The following is a 15,440-nucleotide window of genomic DNA, read 5'->3' as shown; positions in this document are numbered from 1 at the left end:
ACTCCTTCATGATGGCAGCTCGGTGGGACTGTGCGTTATCACCAATCAGGAGGAAGGTGGGACCCACTGCACCCCTGAAAGATGGACATACTGGTGCAAAATGATGTCCCAAAACCCCTGACCTGTTACAGTTCCTCTGTGAAAGACATACAGGGGTTACGTTCACCAAACATAATCCCACCCCACACCATCAAACCACGACCTCCATACAGGCCCCTTTCAAGGACATTAAGGGGTTGGTATGTGGTTCGTGCTTCACGCCAGATGAAAACCCGGTGAGAATCACTGTTCAGACTATACCTGGACTCGTCTGTGAACATAACCTTGGACCACTGTTCCAATGACCATGTATTGTGTTCTTGACACCAGCCTGTGACCAGGGGTCAGTGAATGCACCTTGCAGGTCTCCAGGTGAATAAACCATGTCTGTTCAGTCATCTGTAGACTGTGCATCTGGAGACAACTGTTCCAGTGGCTGCAGTAAGGTCCTGAGCAAGGCTACCTGCAGTACTCTGTGGCTATCTGTGAGCACTGATAGTGAGATATCAGTCTTCTTGTGGTGTTGTACACTGTGGACATCCCATACTGTAGTGCTTGGGCACGTTTCCTGTCTTCTGGAATCATTGCCATAATCTCGAGATCACACTTTGTGGCACACAGAGGGCCTGTGCTACAACCTCCTGTGTTTGACCAGAGTACAGTCGCCCTAGTACTCTACCCCTCATAACATAATCAATATGTGTTCTTTGAGCCATTTTCAAGACACAGTCACCATTAGCATGCCTGACAACGTCTGCACACTTACTTGGTGCACCATACTCTTACATGCACCAACACACCTCTGTGTATGTGACTGCTGCCAGCGCCACCGTGCAATGACCGAAGGTCAAATGCACCGCATGGTCATACCCCGAGGTGATTTAAACCCACAAACCACCCCACCAGAGCGTTATTTCTGCATGTATCAGCATCATCCTTAATTTATGAACATGAGTGTAGTATGTAATAAATTGAGAGTATGAATTACTGACCATTACTTACATTCAGTAGGTGAAATGTGTATTACTGCTGATACACACTTATAAAAGAGTGACTCACTACCTGGCTCTTGGCATTAATAGTTTCTCCTTGGGAGAGGAGATAATAGTTTCTCCCTGGGAGAGGAGAGGGAAGGTTGGGAGAAGGTTTAATAGAAAAGGCAGTGTAAAAAGGCACCATCTATAATGAGCAGGGATTATACACTTCGGGACAACTGGAAAATCTGGGAAAAACCCAGGAATTTTTTCATCCAGGAAGAACCTTGAATTTTTAGAAATCTGGAAATTTTTTATTGTTTTATTTCTCAGTTAAATTTTTGTAATTTTAACTGGTAAGAACTTAATGCAGTAATGAATCTATAAATGAGAGAATAACACCAAAATAAAACTTTAGTTGCATAGAAAATGTGCCATTTACAACAACAAAACACAGTGCATGCACATTTCTCTGCTGACAGTGAAATGTGTCAAAAGCCTTAGCACGAATCCCATGCAGTACTTTGTAACAACAAACTGCTTTCGATGAGCATGACATCACAACTGTTTGCAATTCTAAAAGTTTGTGGAAAAATATTACAAATGGTGGTGTGAGAAGCTTTAGTTTTCAAAGTAAATTTCCTTTTAAGCAAGATGAATTGTGTTATGTTTGAGGGTGTGTAATGAATTTCTTAAATCACAGAATGTTTGACTCACATTCAAAACTTAACACTATGGGGACCAGTCACTTGGAAAAGTTTTGGACCCAGAAGACAAGCGATTTATGCCATTATTTATAATTTATCTGAGACATTTGTCTTTGATGTTTCTTAAAGGGTAACACGTGCTAAAAAAGACAAATCTTCAAGGTGAGTTTTTCATATTTATTTTAGTTCTTTCATAGATTACAAATTATCAGTGACAATGGCAAATAAAGTTATCATCCTTCCAAAAAGAAGTATGAGATGAGGTCTTGAGCAATTTCACATTTAATTGGCTTTTCTGTGGAAAAATAGAAGTGATCGACGGAACATGTATTCAGCCAGGTAACCCATGAAATGTTTGGTCCACTTCAGTGAAATTTATAATTTTGCTTCTCAGAAAAATTCATCAGCTGTACTTTAAACTGTGCTTTTAGGATCATGCATAACCACACCCTCATAAAAAAAACTGCAAAAAATTTTTGACCACCAGTATTATATGTGAGAGCTTAGCTTTTCTTGTAACTGTACTGCATATATATCAATTTAAATCATTAACATTTCCTATTTGTGTGTTTGCACTAGTTAACAGTGATGTTGCTATTTGCTGACGACATTGTGTGTCTTATGGTCCGAATATCTGCTGTCATTGGCTGGCGATCATGTGTCACGAGCTACGATTGGCTGACAAAAGTGTACCAGGCAGTGAAATCTCAATTTCAGTGCTTTTGAAGTGCTGTATTTTGTGGAATTCTTGTTTATACTTTCATAATACTAAAATATGCACTCTTCGCGTCCTGAACGCCTCTCCAAAATATGTAGGTTTTTGCTAAAATGTCAGGAGGTTCGCACAAAACCTTTACCATCCAAAGAATTGATAAATAAGTTTTACAGCTCTATGGGAATTTTACAGTTCCATGGGAAAGTATGTTGTCATTTAACACAGAAAAAATGTACTTTCATCCAGGAAAAAGTGTGTTTTTAACTGTAAAATTCGGAAATTATTATTTTTTTCCCTCTGTTTTTCCACGTGTACACTCTGATGAGGTTGAGGGTACACAAAGCTCTGTCTGAAGCCTCACTACAATTGGCTCTCTCTCATTCTATGGTCTGAGAGCCTTGCCCAACCTGTCTCCTCTCAGCTGTGAGGAAGGAATTATTAGTGTGTCACTTTCACTGCAGTACTATATATATTGTCTGTGAAGATAAATACTCATCAGTGACGCTGTCTCATAATTTGTTGGTTTTCTTGTATGAATTTTGTTTTGTTGGTAGTATTATAGATAAAAGTTTAGTTCACAAATGTTTTCATTATTGGAGGTTGGCTATTTCTTTGAGTAGCTTTATAAACTGTTTGGAAACTGAAGAATAAGGATGTGTGCTGCCATTCTCTGTAGCTAAATATGTTATATGGAACACCTACAGATATTTCACAAGGAGGGTATATCAGCACTTCTATAGGGTACCTTTACCTTTCACGTAAGTGGTGCACCATCGCATAGACAGGTCCTGATGTGTCTATTTTCACTAAATGCATTAAAAGAAAACAAAGAACAGAATATGACTGTGGTACTTCAAATTGTAACACTATATTGTAAACTTTACTAATGTAGAAAGAAAAGTAATAAGACTAATAGAATTTAAACTAGGTTTATGCCCGTTTTTCCATAATTCTTTCTAATGGTTCATTGGTGTCATCTATCTTTCCCAATCTTCCCTGGATCTTTATATATTTATATGGCTGCTACAATCAACATTCTCTGTAAACTGTTTTCAGCAGTCTAGTCTATGTTTGCTCCTGCTATTTTTCCCCTTTACTGTTCATCCCAGCACCAAGTTAACTGTTTCTGCATTCTGTAGCAGTTGTGCTAACATGTCCATTTTTGTAAAGTTGTTTCATAGAATTTGTTTCTCACTTATTCTTTTTAATACTTCATTTTACATTTTGATCTTGCCATTTAATTTTTAACACATCTTGAGAGAACCATTTTTCAAATGCTTCCAATTTCTTCTTCCCCAGATTTCTGATGATACGTATTTCACGTTGTGCTCCAGACACACACATTCAGGAACTTCTTTGTTTCCAATGGAATATGTGCTGTAGAGCTCTCCTATTGCAGAAAGCCTTCTTCACCTTTGTCAGTTTCTTTCTGATATCTTCCTTACTGCAACCTGTCTCTGTACTCTTACTTCCTAGACTGGAGAATTATATCACTTCTTCCACTCTGCATTGACTTCATATTTGCTTTGTTTATCCTAAAGCCATATTCTGTGCTTCCTGTACTGTCTGTTCCTTACAATAGATCTTCTAAGTCTTCCTTGCTTATGGTAAGGTGGTGTGCGAACCATAACATTATCTGTTCTCTTTCGACTTTATTCCTCTTCTGAAATTGTCTGTCACTATTTCATTGTTGCTTTGATGTACTAATTGCAGAACAGTTGTGAGAAGCTGCAACCTTGCCTTACACGCTCCCTGATACTTCCCTGTCTTGACATTCCATGTTCATTTCTCCCACTTGGCTTTTGCACATTTACAGTTAATTCTCCCATCTCTTTACTTTAGCCCCCGGTCTTCCAAAGATTGTGAACTACTTATGCCATTTTATATTTTTGAATGCTTCCTCTAGGTCCACAAATGCTAGGAAGCTATCCTTATTTTTACTCATCTGCCTTCCATTACTAAGCACAACACCACAACTGCTTATCTAATACATTTTGTCTTTCTGAAGCCAAACTGTTCTTTTTCCAGCATATCTTCAGTTTTAGTTTCCACTCTTATGTACATTATTTTGCTCGGCAGTTTACAAGTGTGACTTATCCGACCTGTCATCTGACACAGTTGTCACATTTATCCATATGTGCCTTCTATGGTAATGTGATGGCAGTACTTGTCTGGAAGTCTCATGGTAAGTAACATGTATCATAGATTTTTTTCCATTGCTGGATGGTTGCCTGTTTCCATTGTCTTTGATTCCGAGCAACCCGGTACCGTAGTGTTCCAGGCATCTGCTTCATGTAGTCAACCCTCTCTTTTGAGATCTTCCAGTACCTTGTTGCAGTCCCATTGCCCCCAGTGAAAAATTCTAGGGTCCACATGCAGCGATTTTCACTGTGTCTGCACTGTATCTATCTAAATTGTTTTTTCCTTGTTCTCTCCACTTCCACAAAACTACTCTACATTTTTTACTTTTGATGTTTCTCAGTGCTTCAGAGAATTTCCCCTTGTATCCTAAATTTTCAGTATTGCTTTTATTCATATACTCCTTTTTCATTCTCTTCAGCTTCAATCTGTTGTTTATCACTACCAGATCATAGTCTGAGTCTGTATCACACCTGTATATCCTGTGTAGACCAGGATTTGTTTCTAAATCTTTCTCTAAACATAATGTAGTGTACTTGATATCTCTCTTTGTCTCCTGGTCTTTCCTTTGTGATTTTGGTAATGAATGTTTGCTATAAAAAGTTGAAACCTATGACAGAAGATTTAATCAAGTGAACATCAGCAGCTGAGGAATGTGTTTATAGAATAAAAATCTACTTCAATTGCCTGTGATTCCTTAATTTATTTCATGATTCATTTCAAAGCCTAAAACTTTATCTTTAGGTGCCACCAAGTAATTATGGGAACATACAGGAATTGTATGAAATAAAATTGTCATAACTTCTGAAATGTCTGCCTTAGGATGTTCAAAATGGATGGTCGGCTGTGGGGCATGATGTATGCACATGGCTTGGTGTAGCTCACTTGGATGGGTTCATCAGTAAGCAAAATTGGTTCATTTGGGGGACTGAGAATCTGTATTTCATGGCCAAGAAGTCTCTTCACCCTCAGTGGGTGGCATTGTAGTGCGCAGTGTCCAGTTATGGTATAATATGTGTGATCTTTCTTGATGGCATGGTGGCTACCAAATGGTACATGAAGGTTTCGGTAGATGATTTCATTCCCATTTTGACAAGATGTGGTTCGTGCAAGACGGAGCATGACCTCATCGAAGCAGGAGAGTGTTCGATGTCGTGGAGGAGCACATTGAGGACGACTGCATTCTGGCTCTGGGGTACTCAGAGGCCACTGGCATGGGCCTTGATTGGTCATCATATTCCCTGGATCTGAACACTGGCAACTTCTTTTTGTGGGGCTATATTAAAGGCAATGTGTGCAACAACCACCTCAAGATCTTTGCTGAGCTGAAAACAGCCATTCAGGAGTCATTGACATCATTGATGCTCAGGCACTTCAATGGATCATGTAGAATTTTGCTATTTGTCTGCACCACATTATCGCCAATGGTGGCAGGCATATCAAACATGTCGTACTCTAAATCTGAATATCTGTAGTGACTTTTACATGTTGAATAAAGTGTGTGCACATATTAATTTATATTTTTTTTCATATAGTTCAATAGTCACCACCCTGTAACTACCACACATTTTTGTTCCCATAATTATTTGTTGGCACCTAATATGGAGTTTTATGCTTTGAAACCGGTTGTGGAAAAACATACAAACTTTCATCTCTCTACACAATGTTGCCTTAGCTTCAGTTCTTGGTCACTGTGCTGCTCATAGTAACTCTTGTTACCTACCTTTCTGTTCATAATCATGCCAATACCCATTATACCATTCATTGATACTGTTTATATTGTAACCTACAATGATTTGACCAGAATTCTCTGGCCCCTTTACATTTCATTTCACTAATCCCCACCACATCTAACTTTAGCAACAGACCCCCAGGGGGCTCACCACTCTTTGGCGGGTTTGTGCTTGGCTACCACAGGGCCCCAGCCTTTACAGCATTTTTACCTTCTGTGCTGCATGTCTTTCCTCTTGCTATTCTTTTTCCCCTCCCTTGGGGAACATGTCTCTGGTGTTATTGAGAATGTTCTGCATTGTCTGTCGCTGACCTAAGAACAGTCTCACCTTTTGTTTTTTTGCTCCCTTTCCTTTCTTTGTTTCCCTTCTCCTCTTGTTCCCCCGCTTTGGCGTTTGAGGCTCCTCTTTCTCTTCTTCCTCCCTGTGTGCTCCTGAAGGTCGGCCCATGCATCTGACTTGTAACAGGTGACTGCGTAACACGTAATTCCCAGTTCTGGGTTGACAGGCAGGGTTCGAACATACCCCCTGGTACATGCCAGGGCCAGGGAGGGGTGATTGCAGCTCAGGCAATCTTCCCAAATTGCTGATTGGTCCCTCTGTCAGGTGTTCAGGAGGTGCAACCTGAGGTGTGAACAGTCACCTAAGGTGGGTGCGCCCCCTGGTGAAGGGGGCCCCCAGTAGGAAGGAGCATGCCATCAGAGATGCTGGCAATCATGGAGGATTTTCTCACAATTAATCAGTCAGCTTCCCAATCAACATCTATGATACGTAAATGTAATGAGGCTAATGATTCAAATACCCTTACCCAGCACGACTGTTCCTCATGGTCTCACGTACTGAAGACGGTTTGTCCTTCGCCATGGTAAATTTGTTTATTATTCAGAAAGGTGCTGATGCAATTGCTGGTCCTGTGAAATCCTGCTCTCATTTACAGAATGGCATTTGGATTTTGGAAACTATGTCTGATTCTCAAGCACAAATGCTTGCTACCTCGCTTCTCCATGGCTGCCCTGTTTATGTCAGTGCCCATAGAACTTCGAATTCTTCCCATGGTGTAATTTACACCAGGCTGCTCGACTGCCTAACCAAGGCCAAAATCCAATCGTACCTATCTGATCAGGGTGTCACTGCCATCCATCATGTAATGAAAAAGGTTGATCTCTCCTTACTGCCCACCCGCACCCTTTTTTCTCACCTTTGATAGAATTGTGCTTCCATCCAAGATCAAAGCAGACTATGAAATTATCACAGTTCGGCCATACATTCCAAAACCTATGCGCTACTACCAGTGTCAACATTTCAACCACATGAGATCATCTTGTCGACACCCAGCCAAATGCGTAATCTGTGGTAGGGATGCGTACAAGAGCGATTGTCCGCCTCCTCCTCCCCGCGGTATCAACTGCAATGGCAGACATGCCGACTCCTCTTGGGATTTTCCCTTGTATCTTGATGAGCAGGCTGTCCAAGAGATCCAAGTAAAGGAAAAAGTGCCTTACCCAGTCACTTGCAAGTTAATGACTAGTCACAAATCCTGTGTTCTCCTGTCTGGCACCTATAGTTCTGCTCTTGTTATCCCTCGCTCCATGAAGGGCATGGCCACGCAGGCATGTGACCTCAAATTCAGCTCTGAGGTAGTGAAATCACCCAGTGTCAATGTAGTATCGCCATCCCCCCATCCAGCTGTTTAACATGTCGTCAAACTCTTGCCTCAAGGGGCGAAGCCACCAGCTACTTAACCGGTAGGCCAGAAAGGACAGAAGGAGTACTTCCATGAAGACTTCCTCCGTTCCTCCAGTGGAACAACACCCGAGTCTTCCTCTAACTGGAAAGGCTCAAGTAAGTCCACCAAAGGCAAAAGGTCTTCTCGTTCACCAACTCAAAGATCCTCTACAATGGTGTTGCCACTTGATACGTTAACCCGGCTAGCCTCCGTGTCGCCAGTGCTCACACCAACTGTTTTTCAGTGTTGGACTCCACAGACCGACAACACAATCAAGCTGATGCTTCTGTGGAGCCCATGGGGCAGGATACTCCTGCTTCTGTGCCCTCTCATAGTCTGTCTTCACCAACTGTCACTGGGCAGCCACCGAGGTGACACCCCTTCGTCTCTTCCTCATCATTACACTCTTCCAATGGAACGTTCACGGCCTTTGGTGCCACAAAGAGGATTTACAGCTGCTTTTAGCATCACAGCGTCCCCTTGTACTCTGCATTCAGGAAACGAAATTGCACCCTCACACCCGCATTGAGCTTTCACATTTCTTACCAATTCGTTTTGACCTTCTCTCAGAGGTCAGCATTCCATCTCATGCGGGCATCATGCTGCTCATACAGGATGACATTCATAGTCAACCCACCTACCTGACTATCCAGCTTCAAGCTGTTGCAGTTCAGCTTTCCTTTCCCTACCTGATTTTTTTCCGTCTGTACCATTTATGTCCCTTTGTCATTCGATGTCACCAGGGCACACTTCTTTCAGCTTATTGGGCAGCTGCCTCCCCCATTTTTATTACTCAGTGACTTTAATGCATGTTATCCCCTTTGGGGTTCTCCCAGGACCTGTCAGAGAGGTGCTCTCTTGGCTGATATTCTTAACCAACTTAACCTCTTCTGCCTTAACACAGGAGCATACTTTTTCCTTTCCAACTCCTTGCACTCCCATTTGGACCTATCCTTCTCCACTGCCAGCTTGCCTATCGTCTTGAGTGTTCCATTCTTTCTGACACTTACTCGAGCAACCATTTCCTATGTGCTATCCATTTTCTGACTTGTACTCTATCTGCATGCACACCCAAATGGCAGCTTACTAAGGCTGACTGGCAGCTTTAGTCCTCCCTGGTGACCTTTGAAGAGCAAGATTTCCCCGGTTGTGATGACCAGGTGGAATTTCTCACAAACGTTATCCATACCGCTGCAGAACATTCCAATCCTCACACTTCCTCTTTACCAAATTGTGTCCCAGTCCCTTGGTGGACTGAGCCATCCCGAGATGCAATTCGCACACGGAGACATGCTCTCCACACTTTTAACCACCACCCTAATGGCAAACTGCATTCATGATAACCAGATACGTGCAAAGTGTCATAGCAAAAGAGCTTGCTGGATTTCATTCACTAGATCTTTTAACAGTTCCACCCCTTCCTCTCTCATGTGGGCCAACCTCCAATGGCTCACTGAGATCAAGATCCATTCCCCAATTTCCGACCTGAAAGTAGCAGATGACATCAGCGTGGATCCTATTGCTATCTCCAACACCTTGGGCCACCATTTTGCAGAACTTTTGAGCTCTTCCCACTATCACCCTGCCTTCATCCATCGGAAACAAGCGGAGGAAGCTCTGGCGATAACCTTTCTCTTCTCCAAATTGTGAGTGCTACCATGCTGCCTTTACTATGAGGGAGCTAGATCGTGCTCTCAGTTCATTCCAATCCTCAGCCCCAGGGCCAGACACCATTCACATTCAAATGTTGCAGCACCTTTCTCTTGCTGTCAAGCACTTTCTGCTTAACACATACAACCATATCTAGGCAGAGGATACATTTCCCAGACACTTGCTTGAAGCCACCATCATACCTATACCTAAACCTGGTAAGGACAAAAACATTCCTTCTAGCTACCACCCCATCTCTCTTACCAGCTGCATTTGCTAGGTGATGGAACACATGATTAATGCCCTTCTGGTACGGTGGCTCGATCTCGCAATTTACTGACGAGTGCGCAGTGTGGATTTTGTTACTTTAGCCACCCATGTCATGAATGGTTTTCTGCAGAAATCCCAGACTGTCACTATGTTTTTCGATTTGAAGAAGGCCTACGACACCTGCAGGAGAACTGATATCCTCCATAGTCTCTGCACGTGGGGCTCCCATGGCTGCCTGCCCTGTTTCCTTCAGGCATTTTTAAAAGACTGAGTTTTCAAGGTGTGTGTAGGTTCTGCCATGTCGGACACCTTTATCCAGAAAAACAGTGTGCCTCAGAGTTTCATCCGGGGTGTTGTCCTCTTTGCTGTCACCATTAATCCTATAATGGCTTTTCTGCCACCAGGCATCTCCAGCTCCGTTTTTGTTGACGATTTTTCCATCTGTTGCAGTTCTCCATGGACCTGTCTCACTTGCAGTTCTCCATGGACCTGTCTGACAGAGCGGCATCTTAAGCGATGTGTTGATCGTCTTTAGTCGTGGAGCATTGACAATTGCTTTTGTTTTTCCACTGACAAAACCGTCTGTATGAATTTCTGTCGACGTAATTGGTTTTTCCCACCATCTTTATATCTTTGGCCTTTTGCCCTTTTCTTCATTGAAACTACAAAATTCCTCGGGCTCATGCTTGATAGGAAACTCTCTTTGTCCTCCCATGTGTCTTACCTGGCAGCCTGCTGTTCTTAATTCCTCAAAGTCTTACATGTCCTGAATGGTACTTCCTGAGGTGCTGATCGAACACCATCCTCTGTTTGTACCGGTCCCTTGTCCATTCGAAACACGACTATGGGTGCTTTGTTGACGCGTCTGCCCTTTCATCCCTCTTAATGCTGTCTCAACACTATCCACCATTGTGGCATCCGTTTGGCCCCGGGTGCCTTTTACACTAGCCTGGTTGAGAGTTTAACAGAAGCTGCTGAACTACCACTGTCCTACCACGGTGACTTCCACCTCAGCATGTATGCATGCTGTTTGTCTGCCATGCGTAGCCACCCATCCTATGCCACCTCCTTCAATGATTCCTGTGATGGCCAGTATGGGGCTTGTCCCTCTTCTCTGACACCCCCTAGAGTCCGTTCAGCTTTTGCTACTGCGGATTACCTTCACACTACCTGCAACTTTCCCGGTGGGTGTGAACCCTTCACCACATTGGCTTTGTGAAGCAGCCCATGTTAAACTTGGCTTTCATTTGCTTCCTAAGGACACTACTCCAGCCTTGGTCTATCACCTTCAGTTTCACGACCTTCGCATGGAACTTTGCAATAGTACCTTTGTATACACTGATGGCTCTTGGACTGACCGTAGGGTTGCATGTGCCTTCGCCATTGGCACCTGTGTCTTTCGACATTGGCTTCTGGCACACTGCTCAGTATTTACAGCCAAGCTCTTCTCCATTTGTCAGACCACGGAGTACATCCGACAACACAGCCTTTTCAATTGTGTCCTCTGCTCAGCCTCACTTAATGCCCTTCAAAGTCTAAGTGCACTGTACACCACCCATCCCTTAGTGCAGTTGGTCCAGGAAAACTGTCACCAGCTCACTCTTGGTGGAGCAGTGCGATATTTCTGTGGGTTCCTGGTCATGTTGGTCTGCCAGGAAACGAGCCTGCTGATACTGCTTCCAAGGCTGCAATCCTCGTACTTCAGTCCCTCCAATGGTCTCTGTGTTTCTATCTGTCAGGAGGTAGTGTCCCTTTGGCATCGTCAATGGTCCTCCCTTCATGGGCTTATTAAGCCTCTCCCAGCAGCTTGGACAACCTTCTCTAGCCCCTTCTGCTGGGTTTGGTCGTTTTAACTAGACTGCGTATAGGGCACTGCCTTTTTAGCCATCGTCATTTGATATGTGGCGCTACCCCACTACTTTGTACACATTGTGCCCAAGTTGTAACTGCCTACCTCTTCCTTATGGAATGCCCAATTTTTAACCGTTTACGTTCCCACTTGGGTTTGCCCTCATGAGTTATCGGCTGTTTTAGCATATGACGGGCAGGCTGTTGACCGTCTTTTACTTTTTACCCGCCAAACCAATGTGGCAAAGTCCATTTAATTTTTAGTTTTCGACTTCCATTTCTGTATGTCGTTGTTTTAGCCGTTTTTCCACGTGCCCCCAGGGGCTCGGCATTCATTTGCTGGGTACGGGCTTGGCGACCCCTGGGTTCCTGAGCTGGGGATTGGTAAGCACCAGCAGTCCCGTCACCTTAAGTTCTGGGCATGCTGTTGCAACTGACGATCAGATGGTTGGAGGAATGGTCTCGCACCACAGGTTTTAAATTCTCATTAGAGAAAACAGTTTGTGTTGCTTTTAATCGTTCCTGCTCTCTGTTTAATTTGCCCGTTTTAAAACTGGGGGTACTGATCTCACTTTTAAGGAAAAGGTGAAGTGTATGGGTCTTATCTTTGGTGAGAAGTTAACATGGTTGCCACATCTTAAAGAAATGAAACTGAGATTTCTCAAGGCCTTAAACATCCTTAAATGTGTTAATCATAGGTCTTGGGGAGCCGACAGAGCATGTATGCTCCAACTTCATAAGGCCTTCGTGCAACCCCAGCTTGAATACAGATGCCAGATTTATGGGTCAGCAAGGCCTTAATACCTTAAAGTGCTGGATGCCATTCACCACAAGGGTATTAGGTTGTCAACAGGCACTTACCACACGAGCCCTGTTGTTAGTTTGTGTGCAGAGGCTTGTGAGCCTCCACTGTCTATTGGACGTCTTCTTCTCGTGGTATGCCACGCATATAGGTCTTTGTCCATTCCTACATCGCCAGCATCCAGTTACATTGTTCAGCTTCCACTGGAACGGCTATTCAATCATCGACCACAAGCAACATGGCCATTTGGGATCTGTGCAAGGGAGAGCCTTGAATTATTACAGGTGGGAGGGGGGATTAAGGTCCAAAGCCAGGGGTGGAGTAGGGTATCCCCCTGGCTACTACCAAGGCCTAGATTGCTTTTAGAACTAACTATTTACAAGAAGCATTGTTCCCCAGACCATGTTTATAAAATTAAATTTAATGAATTTTTACGTAGCCACCCAGATTTTATTACTGTCTACACAGATGGTTCTAAGCAGGGAGATGTTTTTGGTTGTTCTGTCGTGTTCCCTGACACTGTCCTCAGGATAGGGCTCCCAGAGCAGTTTTTAGTTTATTATGCGGAATTGTTTGCTATCATGAGGGCAATGGAGCAGATGAGACAGTGCTGTGACAAAAAATTTATCATCTGCTCCAATTCTCAAAGTGCCCTTCTCGCTGTTGGACAGATGTACCCAGCAGATTGGATGGTGCAACAAGTGCAGGACACTCTCCTTCTCTTGCCGAGGCAAAACAAGGAAATCATTTTGTGCTGGGTTCCAAGGCACATAGGCATCCAGGGTAATGAACTCACTGATGCTACTGCTAAGGAGGCTTGCTCCCTTCCTCCTCCTGCCAGCTGTTCAGTCCCTCTGTGGGCTGTCACTTCATTTGTGACCAGAAAGGCAACATTTTGGTGGGAGTCCCAGTGGCTAGAAGTGAGGAACAGTAAACTACGTTCCATCTAAACTTCAGTGTGACCATGGATCACCTCCTTTCGCTTGCGATGGTGTGAAGAAGTAGCCCTTACTTGGCTTAGAGTGGGACATATTGCCCAGTGACACACGGCTTGCTCTTACGTTGGGAGGAGCCCCCAGTATGTCAGACGCGGGACAAAGCTGACATCTTTTAACCGATTGTGTTCTCTTGCCGACCTGAGGCTTGAACTGGGTATCCACAGGATCTTCCCTCTACTTTAACTGATAACAAGGCGAATATTGTTTGTGTCTTAAAATTTTGTGCAGTGTCTGGAATTCTTCCCAAAATACTTGGTGTGCAATCTTAATGTGTCACATATTATTTCTAAGTTGTCATCCAGCCACACTTACTGGTCCCTTTCTTAACAGCATCTTTACAGGTATTTTCTCCATGATTTTGTTTAGTTATCCCGCAGTGTCTCACTGGGGTTTTATTACGGGCTTTTCTGAACCTCACATTTCTGGTGTTGCTTTACGTTTCCTGTGGTGGGATCAAACGTAGTTTTCCAGTTTATTGATCTCCTTCCATAGATTATGGAAATCTTATTCAGTATAACTTTAATGCTAGGGTGCTGATGACGTAGCTAAATCATCATCATCTTTTTCCATGTGCCTGTTTTTAGCTGTCTTCTATTATGTCAGTTGGAACTGACATATAGTCATTTTTAACTCCTCTCTGTCTTCGTGTTCTGTAGTTTTGATTTGGACACGTATGACCTCAATTGTTTTTTGCACCCTAAAGCAATGCAAAATCAAACCCTTAGTAACAGAACTGTTGTTTCAGATTATCCTCTTTCCCTACAACATTACATGCAATGCTTCGATTTGTAGAATATATTCTTATTTTCCCGAGCAGCGTCATTTGAAGATTCAAATGCGAGAATAGTTTACCGCTAGAATGTTTTTCAATGAAAATTATCAATATATTTAATTTGGATGACTGCATATATTGTGGATACATATTAAATGTCTTTAATGCAGTGGTTTCCATTAACTTCTGTATCAATATTCTGCTGATTGTTGTTGAATTTTCTGCCCTTAAGCCCGGTCCACACGCAACGATCTGTCTGCGCAGACGTCTGTACATGCAAAAGATCGCTGCAATGTGGTGTGTTCACACGACACAAACCCCAATCTACTACTCGCCCGCCATCTGTCGGTGTAGAAAAGAAACATCAGCGACTACGCTCCCCGTAAACGTCAAAAATTTAATTCAGTTATTTTGAAATATGGAAATGGACGAAGTTCTGTTGTGGTCTGTGTTCGCAAATTGTGTTGCAAGAAAGCATTCAGACCAACCGTAGGAAACAGAGAAAGCGGTCAAATTGGTGTAGACAGTGGCTGCTAAAGCGAAAGTAGTTTTCTCACGTAAATTTACTGCGAGAGTTGCAGAGCGAACCTAACGACTGGCGAAATTATTTGCGGATGGATGTCGAAACTTATAATTATCTCTTAAAGCTTGTAACCCCTCATATGAGAAAAAATACTTGTATGAGAAGTGCAATTTCTCCTCATGAACGGCTGGCGGTAACATTAAGATTCCTAGCAACAGGAAGGAGCTACAAGGATTTGGAGTTTTCAACTGCAATATCGATACAAGCGTTGAGTGAAATAATACCCAACACATGTGAAGCTATCTACGCTGTCTTGAAGGATGAGTTCTTTTTATAACAGTAGTTAATTTTCTATTATGTTTTCACACAAATATATTCTTTTGAATAAACTTTTGATAAACGTATGTGAAATATATTGTTTTACATTACCTCGTGTTCCATTTCCTCGCACATTGACACTCCAATTTCATCTTCAACTGTACTCCTGCTTGGTCTTGGCGTTTCTTGATCACTAAGAAAGCCAAGCAGATCAAAATACCATATCGTT

General features: G+C 43.0%; 1 pseudogene; it reads left to right on the top strand.

The window, feature by feature from the left end:
- Positions 1-15,440, top strand: part of LOC126419662 (protein HIRA-like) — a 356,219-nt pseudogene that overhangs the window by 71,351 nt on the left and 269,428 nt on the right.

Source organism: Schistocerca serialis, chromosome 9 (assembly GCF_023864345.2).
Source record: "Schistocerca serialis cubense isolate TAMUIC-IGC-003099 chromosome 9, iqSchSeri2.2, whole genome shotgun sequence".
Taxonomy (NCBI): domain Eukaryota; kingdom Metazoa; phylum Arthropoda; class Insecta; order Orthoptera; family Acrididae; genus Schistocerca; species Schistocerca serialis.
The sequence above is the reverse complement of the archived record's forward strand: the minus strand, read 5'-3'. Positions and strand labels throughout refer to the sequence as shown.